Source organism: Fusarium phalaenopsidis, assembly GCF_050370095.1.
Source record: "Fusarium phalaenopsidis strain FUZ10S chromosome Unknown contig_32268, whole genome shotgun sequence".
Taxonomy (NCBI): domain Eukaryota; kingdom Fungi; phylum Ascomycota; class Sordariomycetes; order Hypocreales; family Nectriaceae; genus Fusarium; species Fusarium phalaenopsidis.
The window spans coordinates 1-20041 of NW_028145422.1; the positions used below are offsets into that span (position 1 = coordinate 1).

At 29.9% G+C, this 20041-nt stretch overlaps 13 non-coding genes across 13 annotated transcripts; all 13 read left to right on the top strand.

Moving 5' to 3' along the window:
* Positions 1-584: 584 nt before the first annotated feature.
* On the top strand, positions 585-658 carry LRP88_00001. The gene has a single exon. It is a non-coding gene; the product is annotated as a tRNA-Asp (tRNA).
* A 144-nt stretch (positions 659-802) lies between these two features.
* Positions 803-873, top strand: LRP88_00002. Its single transcript has one exon. It is a non-coding gene; the product is annotated as a tRNA-Asn (tRNA).
* A 3223-nt stretch (positions 874-4096) lies between these two features.
* On the top strand, positions 4097-4168 carry LRP88_00003. Its single transcript has one exon. It is a non-coding gene; the product is annotated as a tRNA-Val (tRNA).
* Positions 4169-4254: 86 nt separating this feature from the next.
* LRP88_00004 lies at positions 4255-4344 on the top strand. Its single transcript has one exon. It is a non-coding gene; the product is annotated as a tRNA-OTHER (tRNA).
* Positions 4345-4416, top strand: LRP88_00005. The gene has a single exon. It is a non-coding gene; the product is annotated as a tRNA-OTHER (tRNA).
* A 5317-nt stretch (positions 4417-9733) lies between these two features.
* Positions 9734-9804, top strand: LRP88_00006. The gene has a single exon. It is a non-coding gene; the product is annotated as a tRNA-Thr (tRNA).
* Positions 9805-9817: 13 nt separating this feature from the next.
* LRP88_00007 lies at positions 9818-9889 on the top strand. The gene has a single exon. It is a non-coding gene; the product is annotated as a tRNA-Glu (tRNA).
* A 1-nt stretch (position 9890) lies between these two features.
* LRP88_00008 lies at positions 9891-9961 on the top strand. Its single transcript has one exon. It is a non-coding gene; the product is annotated as a tRNA-Met (tRNA).
* A 165-nt stretch (positions 9962-10126) lies between these two features.
* On the top strand, positions 10127-10197 carry LRP88_00009. The gene has a single exon. It is a non-coding gene; the product is annotated as a tRNA-Gly (tRNA).
* Positions 10198-17523: 7326 nt separating this feature from the next.
* Positions 17524-17595, top strand: LRP88_00010. Its single transcript has one exon. It is a non-coding gene; the product is annotated as a tRNA-Ala (tRNA).
* Positions 17596-18527: 932 nt separating this feature from the next.
* Positions 18528-18600, top strand: LRP88_00011. The gene has a single exon. It is a non-coding gene; the product is annotated as a tRNA-Phe (tRNA).
* A 160-nt stretch (positions 18601-18760) lies between these two features.
* Positions 18761-18833, top strand: LRP88_00012. The gene has a single exon. It is a non-coding gene; the product is annotated as a tRNA-Met (tRNA).
* A 1135-nt stretch (positions 18834-19968) lies between these two features.
* On the top strand, positions 19969-20041 carry LRP88_00013. The gene has a single exon. It is a non-coding gene; the product is annotated as a tRNA-Lys (tRNA).

Here is a 20041-nt window from a genome sequence, read left to right on the forward strand (position 1 = left end):
CGTAATCCCTGGCTTTATTTTTTTTTATCTACGATAAAGCATTCTGTCCTGGAAATTTGGAAAGATAAAGGGGACAAAGACAAGTCATCATGGCCTTGATATTGTGGGCTATAGACGTGCCACATATTCCTAAACAAAGAGATGCAAAAATGTGAATTTAAGCTAATCTCAAAAAATAGGATATAAATTTTAAGGATTGTAGTCTGAAATTCGACTATATGAATAAGTAATTACTAGTAATCGTGAATCACCATGTCACGGTGAATAGACCTTGGATTGGTACTAACCACTCGTCACATGCTGAAAGGAGCATGCGCAATAAGTTTGCTTTCTTAGTAACAAGTAAAAAAAACAAATAGGTTTTATATATTCTTTTATTGGGAATCTTCGTATGCGTGGCTCTAATTAGTGTTAAGTCGAAATACGGTTCGTGTAGTGGAAGTTGCACGGGATTAATTAATATTAACAATAAAAATATATAATATATACATATTATATAAAGGAGGGTTCCTTTATTGGTAAGAAGGGTTGAGCTGTAAACTCAATAGCTATTGCTTTTAAGAGTTCGAATCTCTTGTCTCCTAGAATTAGTAACTTAAATAGGTAAAGGACTTCCCTGTCACGGAAGTAGATGTCGGTTCGATTCTGATCTAATTCGTGTAGCTTACTGCTTTAGCTCTAGCTTAGTAAGCTAAGCAAGCTAAAGCTAGGGAAAAGTTTCCATTGGTAGGGTAAGATATTTGCTAAGTATTATGTTTTATACATTTAGGTGTTCGATTCACCTCTTTTCCGCACCCTAAATGCTTCTATAGCTCAACGGTAGAGCATAATACTGTTAATATTATGATAGATGTTCGATTCATCTTAGGGGCTTTTAATTTGTATACAAAACTGTAAAATTTATAATATATATATATATGACAAACTTAATAAGAAGTAATTTTCAAGATCATCCCTTTCATTTAGTATCACCTTCTCCATGACCATTATATACAAGTATTTCTTTATTCTCTCTAACAGTGAATGGAGCATTATCAATGCACTTGTTTAATAATAGTTATATAACATTTTATTTATCATTAATCACATTAATAGCATCTATGTCTTTCTGATTTAGAGATATAATATCAGAGGGTAAACTTAAATTAAACAATACATTATATTATTATTTAAATATCTTTAGCTTGCTATTTCATAAAGCAAGCTAACAAAAAATTCCTTCTTATGAAGGCTATGCAATAAAGCTATGCTTTATAGCCTTAAAAAGTTTTACAAATTTATATGAATAACAATAATACTACAGTTTTTACAAATAACAATAACTTAGGTTATTATTAGCCGGTCTTTTAGTGCTATGAAATAAAGCTAGAGATGGTTCTATTTATCTTTCTTTAGGAGTTACAAGTTTAAACAGTAGCTTTAGCTTTATGAATGCGCAAGCTAGCATACATTAAATCCTAGAATAGTATTTACTTCTCACATTAATAATATAGGGGAGCTTCGCTATGAAATAGTACACATTCATACAATCAGAACTGTGTTTTGCTAGTAATAAAGGACGTTTTCTTGGCGGCTTCTATGAAATACCGCGACAGATTTATAGCTTGCTGGCTGTATTTCATAGAAGCCAATAAAATATTCTTCGCTATATTATTGGAGATAAGGAAAGTATTATTTTTTTTATAAACTTATTAACGGGTGCTATGCAAAAAAAGCTATAAGTGCTAGGCAATAAAGCTATCCTAAAAATAAAATATTTGTGTAGCTTGCTATGCAATAAAGTTATAAAAATGTAGCTTTATTACATAGCATGAAATACAATTAATAAAAATTAATAATAATAATATAATGTATATATGTGCTCTCTTTAAATTTAACAAATTGCTGGAAAAACCTATAACTTTAGCTAGCGCAGGGCAAAATAGGATAATCAGCAGGAAACTAAAAGACTAACATTAGCTTTATGAATGCGCAAGCTAGTATGCATTAAATATCTTTTAGAATCTTCAGAGGCTAGACGTTAAAAATTAATACATTATTATAATGTATTAATTAAGATATAGTCCTAAAAATATAGAAATATATTTAATTATTTTCGACATATTTAGGTAACCATGCGAAAAAATTAGTAGCTTTAGCTTTGTTTCATAGCAGTAGCTCCCCTGCTGAAAGTTAAATTATAAAGGAGTTAAGTTATATTCATATTTATATAGTAACAGATTATATAGAATAAGCAAGTTAAATAAGCTAAATAGTACTAGCAATTTTTGTACTAAGGCTAATAACCATCAACTTAGTTATTATCTTGCAGGATTAATTGAAGGAGATGGGTGCTATGAAATAAAGCTACATCTAAAATAGTTTTACTCAAGGTAAAATTTAAATTTCATAACATAGCTTGCTAACCATGATTCACCGAATATGAATATGGATATGAAATAGCAAGCTAAAGCTAATCTTAACAATTTAAATATTTATAGTAAATAACTTACAATAAATTAAATGAATATAATAAATCTTATCCTTTATATACTTAATTATTTTTTCTAGATTGGTTCCAGTTCTTATGAGCGCCAACTCATATAGGGCTTTTGTCGATTATCATTTGACATATTTAGGTAATCACACCCTGGCTGTACAAAAAGGATTAAATCTAGGTGTAATATTATTTATAGTATCAGAAGGTTTATTTTTTGTAGCTATCTTTTGAGCATTCTTCCATAGTGCTTTAACACCTACTGTAGAATTAGGTGCTCAATGACCACCTATGGGTATAGAACCTGTAAATCCATTTGAATTACCATTACTTAACACAGTGATATTATTATCTAGTGGAGCTACAATTACATATGCTCACCATTCTTTAATAAAAGGTGATAGAAAAGGAGCTTTATATGGTTCTATCTTTACAGTTCTATTAGCTTTAATCTTTACTTTTTTTCAAGGAGTAGAGTATAGCGTTTCTTCATTTACTATTAGTGACGGTGTATTTGGAACATGTTTCTTCTTCGGTACAGGTTTCCACGGGTTCCACGTTATTATAGGTACAATATTCTTATCTGTGGCCTTATGAAGAATATATTCATACCATTTAACAGATCATCATCATCTTGGTTATGAAGCTGGAATACTATACTGACATTTCGTTGATGTAGTATGACTTTTCTTATACGTATCTATGTATTATTGAGGTTCTTAATCCCCTTAGGACTCTACATATATAGGCAGTACTTCTTTAGCTCGCTAAAGGTATATAGGACTAATATAAGAAAATGCTTACTTACGTTAAAGGGAAAGACGTTCAGTGCAAATCTGACGGGGCAATAACACCCTTATGGCACTAGTTTAATTACTAGCATTATTTCATAGCAGTAATTAATCTAGGCATTCGAATCCTAAAATAATAGGTCAAAAAGGCCAAAAAATGTATTATCAACTTCTAACGATACCGGAAATTTTTTCTAATGGCTATTTAACAGGATCTTTAGATATTATAAGTATAACAGCTTTATTATGTGGTATACTTATAATAATCAATAAGAACCCAATTGTATCAGTAATATTTCTAATCGGATTATTTGCAAATATTTCTGTCTACCTAATATTGTTAGGTTTAACATTTATAGGTCTATCATACTTAATTGTATATATAGGAGCCGTGTCTATATTATTTTTATTTATATTAATGCTTATAAATATAAGAACAAGTGAATTACAAAGTAATAATAGAAATAGCGTATCCTTAGGCCTATTTATAACAATTTTATCCAACTTCACCATATTCCAAATACTTCCTTATTACATGGCTATCCTTAATAGTTATAGTAGTAAATTAAATACAGTATTGTATTATTTCCCCTGAAATAAATTCAGTGAGATTATAAATTATATTAATAAAACCCTAAATAATGCTAGCACAAGTGTAATGTTTGCGGCTAGTAGTAATTGAGATAATAATATGGCAGAAGCAGGACATATATCTGTCATAGGTAATATTTTATATACTAGCCATAATATGTGAATATTTATCGCTAGCTTTATACTACTATTAGCTATGGTTGGCGCTATTGTAATTACCATCAAAGGTAAAGAATAAGAAAAATTAGTTCAATGGTAGAGCGATTGTTTTACACACAATAAGTTGAAGGTTCAAATCCTTCATTTTTCAAGATTCCTTAACTTAAACGGTAGAGTGCATTTTTGATAAGAATGATATCAGCGTTCGATTCGCTGAGGAATTAGTTATGCTATAAAAGAGAATTGGCCGAGTGGTTTAAGGCGGTAAGCTTGAGTCTTATTAGGTTATATAATCTAGCCACATCCGTTCAAATCGGATATTCTCTGAAGAGTGTAGTTTAATTGGCAAAATAGGAAGCTTCAACCTTCAAATTCTTGGTTCAAGTCCAAGTACTCTTGTTGTTTTACGGATTAGGGCCGGCTTGGGTAGGCACTTCGTTTGGGACGAAGACTAGTTATGTTCGAATCATGATAATCCGATTAATATTAGATACGCTAGAGATATAAAGAATAACTATTCTTTAGCTTGCTTTAAACTAAAGCAAGCAGGATTAAATATAAATTTAAGACGCAAGCATAGCTTTAGCTTGCTGCGTAATATTTTATATAAAGCACGGCTTCGCATTAATAGCTTGCTATTAATGCGAAGCTACAAAATAAGTATAAATTTTGATATATAAATTATAAATGTAATTTGTAAATTTAAATTTACAAATTATATAAGTATGGAAAGAAATTATTGTAGAATTTAAGCTATATATTAAAGAGAATTATTTATATAAATAGGTTGCAAGCTAAGCAATAAAGCTAAAGCTATACCTATAATTATATTAACTCTAAGAGAAATCTAGTAATAAACGAAGTGAATTGAAATATCTTAGTAACTTTAGGAAAAGAAATCAAAAGAGATTCTATGATTAGCGTGAGCTAAAATAGATTAGCCTAAAAAGTAAAATGGTAGATAAACTGTTTAAATTAAATGGGGAACCTTCCTCAAAGGCTAAATATAATATATAAGCGATAGTGAAAAGTACCGTGAGGGAATTAAAACAAAAACAGTAATTTTATAAGCAGTTCGGAAAAATAAAAAAGTTAGAACGTACCTTTTGCATAATGGGTCACCAAGTTAACATTAGATGCGAGATTATACGTAGTTAAACCGAGCGTTAAAATAACGGAAAGTGTCTAAAGTTAGACCCGAAGCCTGGTGATTTTACTATAATCAGGATTATAAAAGTCCGAACGGAATATTGTAGCATAAATATCCGAAGAATTATGGTAGGTGTAGTGAAAGACAATACTGACCAGGATAGCTGGTTTTCTGCGAAACCTATAATAGTAGGCAATTTAAGTATAATATCTTAGCAGGTACAGAATTTAATCTCAGACAAGACATATAAAATGTTTTATTTTGTACAAATTGGGGGATCATGAAGATTTTATCAGTGAGTATGTAGACTCGGAATGGCAAAGATATATCTTAAATCATCAGACATAGAATGATAAGGTTGTATGTCAAAAGGGAAACAGCCCAGAACAAGAGTTAAGGTTCCTAAATTATTAGTTGAGTGAAATTAAGAAGGTTTTTATTAAAGTCGACAAGGAGATAGGCTTAGAAGCAGCCATAATTTTATGACCTCGTAACAGAGCGCTTGTTAAGTTTTAAAAGCATCGAAAATTTATCGGATCTAAACAATATACCGAAACCTTGTCCATAATATTTATAATTAAAATAATAGTTATAATTAAATGGGGTAGCAGAACGTTGAGTTAAATTATGATTTTTATTTTTTAAATGAAATTATAATAATTTAACTCAAGTGATAATGGTGACATGAGTAACTAAAAGAAAATTTTCCGCCTAAAGCTTATGGATCTAATTAAGTAACGGCCTCTAAGTTTATATTATCTAAAGATTTAAACGATGAGATAATCTTTTTTACTAAGGACGACATTTAAAGTGAAAAATGTACTGGAAAAATAGTAATATATTTATTTTTAGCGCTAGCTTGCTATTTCATTAGCAAGCTCGCTTTAGCTTGCTATTTAATAAAGCAAGAAATAAATGAAAAGTAACCGTACCTAGAAACTGAAACAAGTAAGTTAGTAGAGAATACGAAGGCGTAAATGAGCTAACAATCATAAAGGAACTCGGCAAATTGACTACCGTAACTTCGGGATAAGGAGAGCTCATTATTCTTGATTAATATCAAGTAAAGAGGAAGAAGCATGAAATAGTGTTGTACGACTGTTTAATTAAAACACAGCACTTTGCTGAAAGATTAAAAATCTAAGTATAGAGTGTGATGTCTGCCCGGTGCCGGCTGGTTAACAGATATAATTAGATATACTAATATTTGATGTAGACGGAAACCCCGGTTAAAGGCGGCCTTAACGTGAGGGTCCTAAGGTAGCGAAATGCCTTGGCCGTTAAATGCGGTCTTGCATGAATGATGTAACGATACAACAGCTGTCTCTATGATTGACTCAGTGAAATTGGAATAGCTGTGCAGATACAGTTTACCTCTAGTTAGACGAGAAGACCCTATGCAGCTTTACTGTCACTAATTATAGAGTATGATAAACAATTTTCAGATTATAAGGTAATTGACAATATGACAATGAGAATCCTTTATTTTTTTTTCATATGAATGAATTGGTTTAGGATTATGAGTTGTTAGTTTGCTTTAAATAGCAAACTAACAACTCATTTTAGTAAATCAACCTAATTCAGCTTATTATTATTTCACTAATTTATTAGTGAAATGGATAAGTACCCTTTGGTAAGGAACTATCGCTAGGGGACAGTTTATGTGGGGCACAGACCCTGTAAAGAGTAAACAGGAGTGTCTAATAATTTATAATTATTTTGTTTGCGATTTAAGGTAGTTTAACTATTTTTAATCATATAAAATTATTTATATGTACATTCGTTGTATATATATTTAAAAAAAGGTAGGATTTTCACTATATAGAAATTAGAGATAATAAAAATATTAAGAATAATTCTTTAGCTTGTTATTTCATTAGTAAGCTAAAGAACATAAATCTAATGTTTTTTAACTATTATTAATAATAGTTATGTTTTAATTATCTAAAAAGCTCAACGGCTAAATCTTGCCTTACTGTTTGATTATCAACAAATCTTACAGTTGCGTAAGCAGGGCATAGGATCACAAGATGCAAAAAGGAAAGATCTTGGATTATTGGAAAAGCTACGCTAGGGATGTTTGTCCTTTAATATTTTATTTTACATAGGATAATTAATAATATATTGGGTTAATTTCAAAAATTACTTAATAAGTAAATTTGAAGCGAAATTTATCTTAGCATAAATTATAAGATAAAGACGTTCAACGACTATAAGGTGAGTTATATGCAATAAACAATAATCCTTTTTTACACCCAACATTTATATTATATATATATTTAAGAAAAATAAAAAAAAAACAATAATAGCTTGCTAAAGAAAGAATATAATATGAAGATGAAAATTTATAATAATAATTTAAAACGAAGTTCTAAAACAATACTTTTAAAGAAAAAATTAAATGATGTAGGAATAACAAAATATTTACCATCATATTCTAAAGAATGAAATAATACTATATATTCTTATAATAAGAATACATTAAAGAATATACCGGTTAATGATTTAAATATAAACAAAATAATAAAAGGTTATTTTAATTTATATTTTAAAGATCACAAATATACAGGATCTAAATTTATATTACTTAAAAGAAGACGTAATTTATTAAGAAGAATACATATAAGTAATGCAGAAATTAAACATACTAATAATAAAGCAATAATTACTTTATATACTATAAATAGAGAAAAAAATGTATTAAAAAAAAAATATTTAAAAATAAATAAAAAAATAAGTAAAGGATTAATAGCCAAACGTTATTTTTTATTGTATAAAGAAAATATTCATAAAATTTATAAAATCTTAGGGAAATATAAAGATCAATATATTTTTATTAATGATATAATAAGAAAAAAAAAATTTATAAAATATAAATTACAATACTTGAATAAATTTATAAAATTAAAAGATCTTTATTTAAAAAAAGTTTGAGGTATTATTCTTAATAAATATGCAAGAAAATATCTTAAATTCTTAAGAAAATATGATTTATTGTATTCACTTAATCAATATAAATTTAATAAATTGGTATTTTTACCTATATTAAGCAATATATTGAATAAAATTATAGGAAAAAAATTAGAATATAATATAATTAATTTAAAATCTGTTGCATATCATACAGATCTTTTTACTAATGCTTTAGCATTAAAATTAAAGAAAAGAAGAATAAATTATATAAACTCTATGTTTAGTATATTAAATAGAGCATATTTACCTAATATTAATACTATTAAAGAAAGATCTAAAATAAAAGGTGATCAAAAAATGGATAATTTTCAGGGTAAATTTAAAGATTTAAAAATAATCTCTAGCTTTAGATTGCTTAGCAAGCTAAGCAGCGAAGCACATATGAATAATAATCTATCTAAATTATTAGATGGTGCATATCCTTCAAATATAAATATAAATAATGCGAGCTTAGCTTTAGCTAGCACAGCACCCAAAGCTAGTCAATCGGATAATTTGGTAGCTGGCGGAGCGCAAGCTATTATTCACGATATAATTTATAAGTCTATTGGATATAAAAATATGGGAGGTATAAGATTAGAAGTTAAAGGTAGATTAACTAAACGTTATAGAGCGGATAGATCTATCTATTCATTAAAATGAAAAGGAGGATTAAAAAATATAGATTCTTCTTTTAGAGGTTTAAGTTCAGTTTTATTTAGAGGTAATTCTAAATCAAATGTAACTTATTCAATAGCTAAATCAAAACGTCGTATTGGAGCCTTTGCAGTAAAAGGTTGAATAGGCGGTAAATAAATATTGAAAAGTGACTACTAAAATATATATATAATAATAATGAAGACATAGTCTGAACCGTTTTGAAAAAAATGGAAATATGAGCGCTATGCATCCTTGCTGGCTTGTATGCTACATAGCTTTATGAAATAGCAGTGGTCATAGCAAGCACAGGATCAATGCAGTATAGAGCGTTTTTTATGATAACACATAGAACAGGCTAATTTGCGCAAGAGTGTACAAAATGAGTGCGCGGTTTGGCACCTCGATGTCGGCTTAACTTATCCTCATGGATGCAGGAACTATGTAGGGTGCGACTGTTCGTCGATTAAAAAGTTACATGAGCTGGGTTAAATACGTCGTGAGACAGTATGGTTTCTATCTTCTAGGGGGAATTAGAATATAATAAGAACTAACTTTTGTACGAAAGGAACAAGAAGAATTTAATTTGTAAAAGGGTTAAATAATAGTTACTAACCTATGGTTTACCTGTTGTCTATGTGCCCAAATATTAAATATATATGGTTTTCAACAAACTAAAAAGATGAGGAAATTATATATATCTGTATTTTTATACATAGGGATGTTTCTTTCACTAAGATAAATATATAGCATAGGCACGGCAGGAAAGCTAAGTTGGTTAAGGATAAGTGCTGAAAGCATATAGGCACGAAGCTTATCTTAAGATATTTCTTAAATATACGTAAAATATTATTACGAAGAAATAATATAGGCTTTATCCGTACGAATCCGGAGATTTTAAAGAATAAAGTACTAATTTTATAAATAACTATTTATACATATATCTCAAATTAATTCGCCTGATTAGCATAAAAGTAATGCAATTGTTTTGTAATCAATAGAAGTAAGTGCGATACTTGCATTGGGCTAACTATTTTTTAAGGATTAGTAGTCAAGTGGTAAGACATAGCTCTTTCAATGCTACCATCGTAGGTTCGAATCCTATCTAGTCTAAAGCGGATTGGTGTAATAGAAACACATTTGGCTCATGCCCAGAAGTTGGAGGTGCAAGTCCTTTGTCCGCGTAGGGTTATAACTTAATAGGTAAAGTGTACTGCTCATAACAGTAATTATAAGTGTTCAAGTCACTTTAGCCCTAAATCTGAGTGCTGGAATCGGTAGACAGTGAAAACTTAAGCTTTTCTGAGTTATACTCGTGGGTGTTCAAATCACTCCTCAGATATATTAAAAGCGGTTATAGGTTAATGGTAGACTTGTCGATTTCCACTCGATTTGTGTCAGTTCAAGTCTGACTAACCGTATATATAGCTTTATTGCATAGCACAGTGCAGCAAACATTAAACATAATAATTCTAATAGTAAATTCTAATAGTAAATTCTACCTTATTAAATATAAAGGTAAATATTACATTATAGTTTAAAATACTAAAGATAATATTATTATAAAACAATGTTTGTGCTCTAGCTTCGCTAGCTTTATTGCTGCTATGAAACATCACAAATAATATTATTATTTGTGATATTTAATGCTTATGAAATAGCAAACTATGCTACAAAAAGTTATATAGATATATTATCCCTAATTATTAATAGGTTTAATACATAAATAGCTTGCTGATTCATAGCTTTAGCTTGCTGATCCTGATCCTTTGGATCAGGATATGCATCCGAAGTATATGGATATAGAATAATCAATTTCTAGGGCTATGAAATAAAGCTCATTTTATAGCTAAGAATAAAACTATTTAATATTTATTACATATATAACAACTAGTTTTATATACAGTTATTACTAGGATTAATAAATTAATTTACGTTTCGTGCTTATTAAATAGCAAGTTAAAGCTACTAATTACTGACCTCAGAACAATCAGAAGTATAGCTAACTAGTCATTAACCTTTACTTAGATTTATTTCTTGCGTAACACTACTACTGTGTAGTAGTCATACCACTAGTGGTAGTAATCATGCTAGAAATAAAGCTAAGCTGTAAATATTCATGGCTACCAAATATAGTCTGGTAAGTAGTAAACTAAGAAAGATATAGATTTTTTATATTTGTGCTATTAAATAAATCTATAGAGAGGGCTAAATTAATTATTAGACTTGCTAGAAATAGGGCAAAAGCTCTAAATTAATTTATAGACTTGCTAGAAATAGCGCTAAAACGCTAAATTAATTGTTAGACACGATAGAGATAAAAAGAAAAGTGTTATACAATAAATTAGATACGCTAGAGATAAAAATAATAGTGTTATGCAATAAATTAATTTTTAGAAAATTTAGTTAAATATCCTAAATAAAAGGGTAAGCTTTTATATATTAAATATAAAGGGGTAAGCTTTTATTTAATATAAATATTATTATATAATAATAGTATTGTAAATAGACATAAAATATATCTGTAAGCTAATATATATATATACTGTTAAATCTGGATTAATATTGACAATTTTAAGGTTGGTTATAAAATCTAATTAAATATTAGTGTAAATGCTTTCTTACGTTAAAGGGAAAGACGTTCAGTGCAAATCTGACGGGGCAATAACACCCTTATGGCACTAGTTTAATTACTAGCATTATTTCATAGCAGTAATTAATCTAGGTATTCGAATCCTAAAATAATAGGTCAAAATTTAAGACTAATGGTATTAATATTATCAAAAATAAACGGTATAATAAAATTGTATACTACTAGGGTACAAATAGTGAACCACGTAAACAGGTTAATTTTGGATTTAAAATTATATCAGTTTATAGGTATTATATTTATTTATATTGTAGTACCAATTAAATTCGAAGAGGAGTATTATATGGACATTTTGGTGAATGTTGGATTAAAAATTGGATTGTTTAAATATAAATTTACCAGTTGTAATGTATATATATTATTATCTAGCTATAGATCTATATTAGGGTTTAAAGTCTCAATACTAATATTTGTGATAGGACTTATATTAATCCCTATTTTATTTATGATAGATAACTATATTTTTATAATTTTGAGTTTATTAAGTGTAATATTTGTTAAAGCTTTTATCATGAATTTTTATACAAAACATTTTAAATTATTTGGTGGTTCGCGTAAAAATATTAATTATACGGAAGTTATAAAAAATATACTAAATAATATTGAAAAAATTGTAAAATTACTACTAAAGTTATGGATGATTTCTATTGTAATAATTATTACTCTTAGGTATTCTATAGCCGCTATGTTATTAAATGAAGGGGATATTAATATTGTATCAATTATACTAATAGTTAGCCTTCCTCTTCCAATATTTTTGTATTTGTTGAATTTTATTATAAAATTTATAAAGAAAGAGAAAATAAATTCGTCAGATTATTATTTATATAATGATTTTGTAATAGAAAGAGTAAATTTATATAGAATAATATATTTAGTCTCTATACATTATATGATTAGATGCTATTATTATACTTATTGTATAATTATAATGACAGTGCTTATTTTTGCTATACTAATAGCTTGCGTACTAATAATTTACAAGTTATACAGTCAACCTAGCAACAACAAGATATGCGAAGCAGTCCTTGAATCTAGGTTGGATGTAGCAATGTCTACTGTCTTATCTTTTATCTCAATAAGTCCTCTTTTACAGGAAGCATGTAATAAAGGATTTATGGAATATTATACTAATACAGGTACTGCTAAGTATACCGGTTGAAAAAAAATATTATGAACTAACCCGGGTATACAGTTGAGAGGATCAACTATTAATTTTATAGAAAATAGAAAACTTGACAATTTACTTATAGATAATCCATATCGGGCAGATTTACTTAAGGAATATAGGGCAAGAGTGGAAAAATCTCCTATTCTTAATATGGCGTATAGACTTAAAAATAATGATGCTACTTTAAATTCACCTAATAAATGATCAATAAGACCGGTAACTTTATTTAGTAATGAAAGATATTACGGTTCAGTTTCTCTTGTTATAAAAGAAAAAAAATTCGGAAGATTTTTAGTTGTTATTATGATTAGACATGACTCTGCGGGTTGTGTATTTATACCTACATACTTTTTACCGGATAGCAGCCCGGATAGTAGAATGAAAGTAATAGAAACTGTTAATCTATTAGAATATAAGTATAATATAGCTTTACCTAGAGAACCTAATAGACATAATGGTTTAATAATTTTTACTCAAGCTGAATCCATAAATGATCAGGGTTTATTTAAAGTATGAAGACCTTCAATTAATTTTACTGAACCAAAAGAAAAAACAGTAAAAGATTATTTTCTAATTGATGAAGAGAAAATAAATAGACCTAAAGACTTTTCTACTAGTGTAGATACTGTTAAGTATCTAAAAAGAAGTGCTCTAGAGCACACTAGGGATTACTCAAAGTTTGTTAGACCCTGTGTAGCGCTTACAAAGGAAGGTGTAAAAGGAATTGCTCGTAGTGAATTTAAAGCTGATAAAAAGTTTAAAGAGCTGGTGCAATTTTATATAAGTAAAGGTAGCGATAATTCTTCTCACTATGAGCTTATATCTGAGGAGTTCTATGAGGATTATCCAGATAATTATAAGGATGCTTTAAAAATAGCTAAAGATAATGTAGAAGCTACTAAATTAGAAGAATCATACAGAAATCCATGTACTAATCTTAAGGATCTTTTAGATAATGTAATAAGCGAATTTGCTAGATTTCAATCGAATAATGAATACATTGACCACAGTTACTATTACTTACAAACTCGTCGTGATTATTCTATGAGACATACATTATTTCCAATTAAAACTAAATATCTAGTTTATTTTAATTTATATAAAACTGGAATTTTAGAAGGTTTTAAAGGAAAGGATCAAACATTAGGCGAATTAAATTCTAAGTTTATATTACCATTAAAAGATTCTAGAGCTGAGTTAGTAAAATGTATGTCTACTAAATTCAGTGACCCTATGTATGAGCCAATCCCAAAATTTTATGGTGTTTCTATTAACAGACTTACTTATGAATTTTTTGAAGTTATACCTAGTAGTGATATATGGGGAGTATTCTTAGATGAGGTCTTTACGGATGACGGAAAGGATATTATACCTAATTGTGAAGTTTATAGTATTATAGACCTTTCAAATAATAATACAAAATCCCGAGTTGTTTTAGATTCAGGGAATCATTATCTTACTATACCTAAACATGATTATAATTTATTTAACTATCAAGATGAATATAGCATTAGAAAATTTATGGATTTTATCCATGAGAATAGAGATGGGTCTTTGACCTATCAATCAGATGAAAAAAATTTAGAAGTGGCGCAGATAAAATCTATAAACTGGGCTCGTTCTATTAAATCCAAAAACAAAAGTGTAAATAAAGAAGTTGGTTTTGGTCAAGATGCAGTAGATTATAAGAATAAAGAGCGTAAGGGAATTAATTATACTCTAGAGGCATTAGAAAGACCCGGAAAACAAGCTAAGGCTACAGAAGCCAATCATAGAAATAAGGAAAGATTGGCAGAAAGAATCGCTCATATTCAAAAAAATGGTAAGGATATAGATAATGCCGGGGAACTTCTGAGAAAAGGTAAGGAAGATTTAGAAAAAGGTAAGGAAGTTATAGATAAAGGTAAAGGTAAAGGTAAATCTATAGAAGGTGAATCTATAGAACAAGATGAGTCTACAGGACAATATGAGCCTATAGAACAAAATCAAGAGGTAGGACAACCTGAGTTTTTAGGGCTAGGCTCACCTAATCAATTTGCAGGGCAATATCAGTCTTTAGAAGTAGGTGGATTTATGGCACCTAGTCAAAATTTAGGGCAATATTCACATATGGGTCCTAGTCAAAATTTAGAGCAATACCTAAATATGGCACCTAATCAGTATACAGGACAATATCCGGATGTGTACCCTAGTCAGTATACAGGACAATATTTAGATGTGTACCCTAATCAGTATACAAGGCAATATCCGGATATGGAGGCTAATCCGTATACGGGAGCTAATCTGTATACAGGGCAATATCTGGATATGGGGGCTAATCCGCATCCAGCCTCATATCCACCCGAATCTGGCGGATTCGTAGGAAACGAAGGTCTTGTAGAAGATTTCTCTATACCGGAATCTAACGAATTAGTAAGAAATGAATCTATAATTGTACAAGATTCCCCTACGGCCGAATCTAGCTACCCTACCGAACAAGGGGAATCTTCAAAAACGGGAAAAGCTATACGCAAAAGCAGGGGATTAGGAAAACCTTGGAGATCCAAAGAGGGTCTAACTAAAGGACAATATCTAGATATGTATTATGAAAATATGTATGCAAGAGAATATATATATTTAGGGGGTGAAAGAGCCCTTAGTGAGGATGATGCAGTAAACGAATCCAACGGTAAACAAGTATCTAAGGATAAAGCTGTAGCCGAACCTAAAGGTAAAAAAGTAGCTAAGGGTAAAAAAGTATCTAAAGATAAAACAGTAGCGAAATCTAAAGGTAAAAAAGGTTCTAGATTCGCTAAAGGTAAACAGGTATCTAAAGGTAAAGAAGTAGCCTTTAATTCGGAGATAGAAAAGTTTTTTATTCCAGCTAAAGAATTTAATGAATATCAGTATAGCGCTGAGGATTTTCATGCTTCACCGGACGATGAGTTTAGTTCTATAAATTGAGGTCCTTCTAGTTATACAAATGGGGGTCCTTCTAGTTCTACAAATGGTGGTCCTTCTAGTGAATATATATCTTCAAAGTATAGATATGAAGATGGATATAGAGCTACAGGGTTTATTTCTCCCCGTGATAATTCTAATGATAGTTATGAATATCTCCCTATGGGAGATAACAATGGAGGGTATTCCCCCGGTAGCTTTAGTGAGGATATTTCTAAAGATAATAATCAGAAATATCCTAGACATAAAACTTCTATTGACACAGGTTCTATAGACCCAACCCATACAGGTTTATCTAAGGATTCACCTACGGTTATACATATATCTTCCGATGATAGCTCTAGTGAGGGTATTTTAGACGACGATAGTCATAAATATCCAGGATATATAACTTCTTCGGCTGCTTTAGCTTGCGCAGCCGAAGCTAGAGCTACTGGTAATAATATGGATGTATTGTCAAAAGATACAGATCTAAATATTACAGATACACATATAAATCTAGAAGGTAATAATACAGATATATCCGAAGACAATGCTGGTATTTATAATACGGGTACTCCTATAGAGGAGAACGATGTTAGTTTGTATAGAGGTCATCTAGATTTACCCGATAATGATGATAGTGTAATGGAAGATTCTAATAGTATTGATAATACAGCAAGTAACCATCAATATATGGTTCCAGAATGGGAGGATATACCAACATATGATGTACCAGAGTACCCTATTGCAAGCTGAGATTTCGATAGTTATCCACATGAGCTTGATAATTTTGGATATAGAGAAGGTCTAGATTGAAGGCAAACTCTTCAGGATGCAATTGCTAGGATGCAAGAAGAAGGTCGAAATGAGATACCAGATTCTCATACGGCTGTCGATACTTCAGAAGTCAACAGTCCTGTAGTAGCAAACATGAACGTAGAAGCTGAGGAATCTGTAGAATTTAACACGACGGTAGACGCCGAAGTAGGGGTTGCACAAGCTACTCCTACAACTGTAGCTTCGCAAGAAACAGCAGAAGTAGAGAAATCACACTCCATCCCTGAAGTTAGAGAAATAGAGGAATCTAACAGTTCTACGCAAGCTACTGTAGAAATTACAGAAACTGAATCTCAGACTACTATACAAGGAGATCTTGCTGCTTCGGAAGATCTACCGGAAGAAAGTGGCGCAGATATGAACTCAGGCGAGGATAATATAAACTCTGCGTCAGCTATAGAAGAAAACCAAAGAATAAGTGTTAATTCACCCGTCTATCCTAGTTTGCATGGCGGAGAAAGCGAAGCACTATTTTTGCATATTGATGAGGAATATGTGCAACCAGACCCTGATTCATTTTTAAACTTTGATCCGTGTGGGGTTGATGTTGATTTTTATGGTTATGAATATCATGAAAATGTAAGACAACAACGCCGTGAGGCTGAAGGAGTTGGGTCCGCAAGCTATGAAGCTGAAAATGAGACAGATGCTGTAGTGGACTTAGATGAAGTCATAGCAGCAGCGTATAGGGAGCGTTTTAATAATACTCCTACTTTAGTTAGGCGAGATATTTCTGAAGAGGGTGTAGTTAATTCTCCTGCTGCATATAATCAAGATATTTCTGGAGAGGATGTAATTAATTCTCCTACTACAGTTAATCAGGATATTTCTGAAGATATAGATAAGGATGTACCTAATTCACCTAGTGTACTAAGTCAAGATATTTCTGGGGAGGAAGATATAGATATCGTGATGCCTATGCCTCGTCCTAATTCTGAAGGAGAAATAGTATTTGACTGTATAATAGCAAGAAGTGAACACCCTGAAGGTAATGAAATGTCAGAATTAGTAGCTTCAGGGTTTAGGGAATCATATCTATAAGTTGTAGGCTGCCACATATAATAGCAGCAAGGGGTTTTTAGCTAAAAACAAGTTAATGTTAACAATATTTATAGAGAAAACTAAAGAGTAAAGTTTTCTTAACTTAATTAAATTTAATTAAGGTAAGGGGATATAATTTATTTGGTAGAATGCCGACGTTGCATGTTGGATGGCTCGGTTCGAATCCGAGTGTCTCCACATAAGCTCGTGAAGCTCAATTGGTAGAGCAGAACGTTGAAGTTGTTACATTATTTAAACTTTGCTATTAGTAGAGAATTGGATACCTCGACAAATATAAATTGTCAATAGCTACAATGTAGAATAAGGATGCCCTTTCCCTACCTTCTTAAAGAATCTGTATCGCACGAGAAGTAAAAGCCGTGCGTCGTATTTAGAATAAAACACAATTAAACCATAATGAAAAATAACATAGTCCCCATCAAAACCTATTCTAACGCAAAAAGAGACAAGTTTATTCTCTATAAGGATAATAATAAAAAAAGTGGTATATACCGTTGAAATAATTTAATTACAAATAAAAGTTACGTTGGTTCAGCTAAATGGATTAGAGGTAGATTTAGCGTTTATTATTCTACAAATTCTATTAAGCGTAAATTAGCAGAAGGATCTAGTGCTATTTTAAGTGCAATATTAAAATATGGCTATGAAAATTTTAGTATAGATATTCTAGAATATTGTGATATAAGTAACTTAACAGAAAGAGAGCAATATTATATAGATTTATTGGAACCTGAGTACAATATATTAAAAATAGCTTATTCTCGCGAAGGTACTAAACATACTGAAAAAACAAAATCACGAATAGGGTTAAAGTCTATGGGGCGCATACACACAAAAGAGGCTAAATTAAAAATGAAGGAAATAGCTGTATTACGTAAAGGTGTAGAAACTTCTTTTTACGGTAAAAAGCATTCTTCTGAAAGTTTATTAAAAATGTCAATAAATAGATCTATTCAAGTTAAAGTAAAAGACATATTAGTGAATAAGGAGATAGTATTTTTAGGTAATAAAGAAGCAGCCGAATTTTTAAATGTAGGATTGTCTACGTTAGTGAGATATAAAAAATTAAATAAATTAATAAAAGAAAGATATTTAGTGTATAATAAAAAGCACATGTAACTCAATCGGTAGAGTGAAATATTGAAGCTATTTTTGTTGTAAGTTCAAGTCTTGCCATGTGCATATAAAATAATTAAATAAAGGAGTAGCATCCTCCGTACTTCGTACTTCGTATGTAACACTAAATAAATTTATTGCTCATAACAAAGAGATTTTAAAATGTATGTAAGTTCGAATCTTACCTCGAGCATGTATTAAATAATTAAGACATTTATAAAAACAAGCCTCAGTAGTTTAAATGGTTAAAACACTAATTTCATACGTTAGTAATGAGAATTCGATTTTCTCCTAAGGCTAGACCATAATTATGGCTTACAATCTACAAGGTCGAACGTATATTGTTCCTGCCTGGCTAGTATGCATGCAATGCTATAAAAAAATATTATTTTAGTAGGCTAGCTTTATTTCATAGCAGCCTCTAGCCGAAAAACATAATATATCTATCATAGATAAAATAAAAAAAAAATGTTTTAGCCCAAGCATAGACTATACCAAATAGTACTCTTTTAAAAGTTTGAAGACCTTCAATCGATTATTCTTATCCTGATTAAAGTAGCATAATGCATATAATAAATATTATCTTTACCATAAATAAGGTAGATTTTAAAAGATTAAAAGAATTTTCTTTTACTCAACTTAAAGATATTCAAGTGCGTATACAGAATAAATATATTGATATTAATAGGGAAATAATATGAACTGTATCAGATTTATCTCTAGTTCATGCTATGAAATAAAGCTATGAATTTGATTTACTATTTAGGGCTGCTATTTCATATTTCATACAACTGTATGAAATATGAAATATGAAATAGCTACCTATTCGTGATTATCCTATTCGTATGACAATATTAAATGACCAAATGAGTACTATTCTTCGTTCAGATAACCATGGAATTATAGGATCTAATTCTTACTTTAAGTTAAATTTCTTTAATTACAATACATTATATGAATCTAGGGCTAAATTGATGGATGATATAATAAAATTGAAGAAGAAGTCCTTAAATCCTTCACTCCAAAAAGATAATATTAATGGTATTTCCTTAGCTTGCTATTTCATAAGCAAGCTACTAACTTTAATTTTGAGTTCTTTAATATTGTATTTAATTAATGCGCTGGAGATATACATGTTAATATTACAAATTACGAACTATATAGTATAATATATCCAAATAATAGAACTAAATGAGCACCGGTAGCTTGCGCAGACAAACATTCTTGCGAAGCTATACATTTGCCAAGAATTGTATTAATAAAAGCACTTATAATCTATTTGATGATAAGGATGAACATTCTATAGCTAACGCAGAAAATTCTTAGCTTATCTTTACATTAGCGATGAGGTATTTAATGCGCAAACTATAAATGAAAAAAATATAAATAATCCTTAAATAAAGAGCTTTATTGCATAGCCTTTATTTAATGGAAGGGACTTTAGTATAACGGTGAATGCATATGACTTTTAATCATTAAAATGTAGGTTCGAATCCTGCAAGTCCTA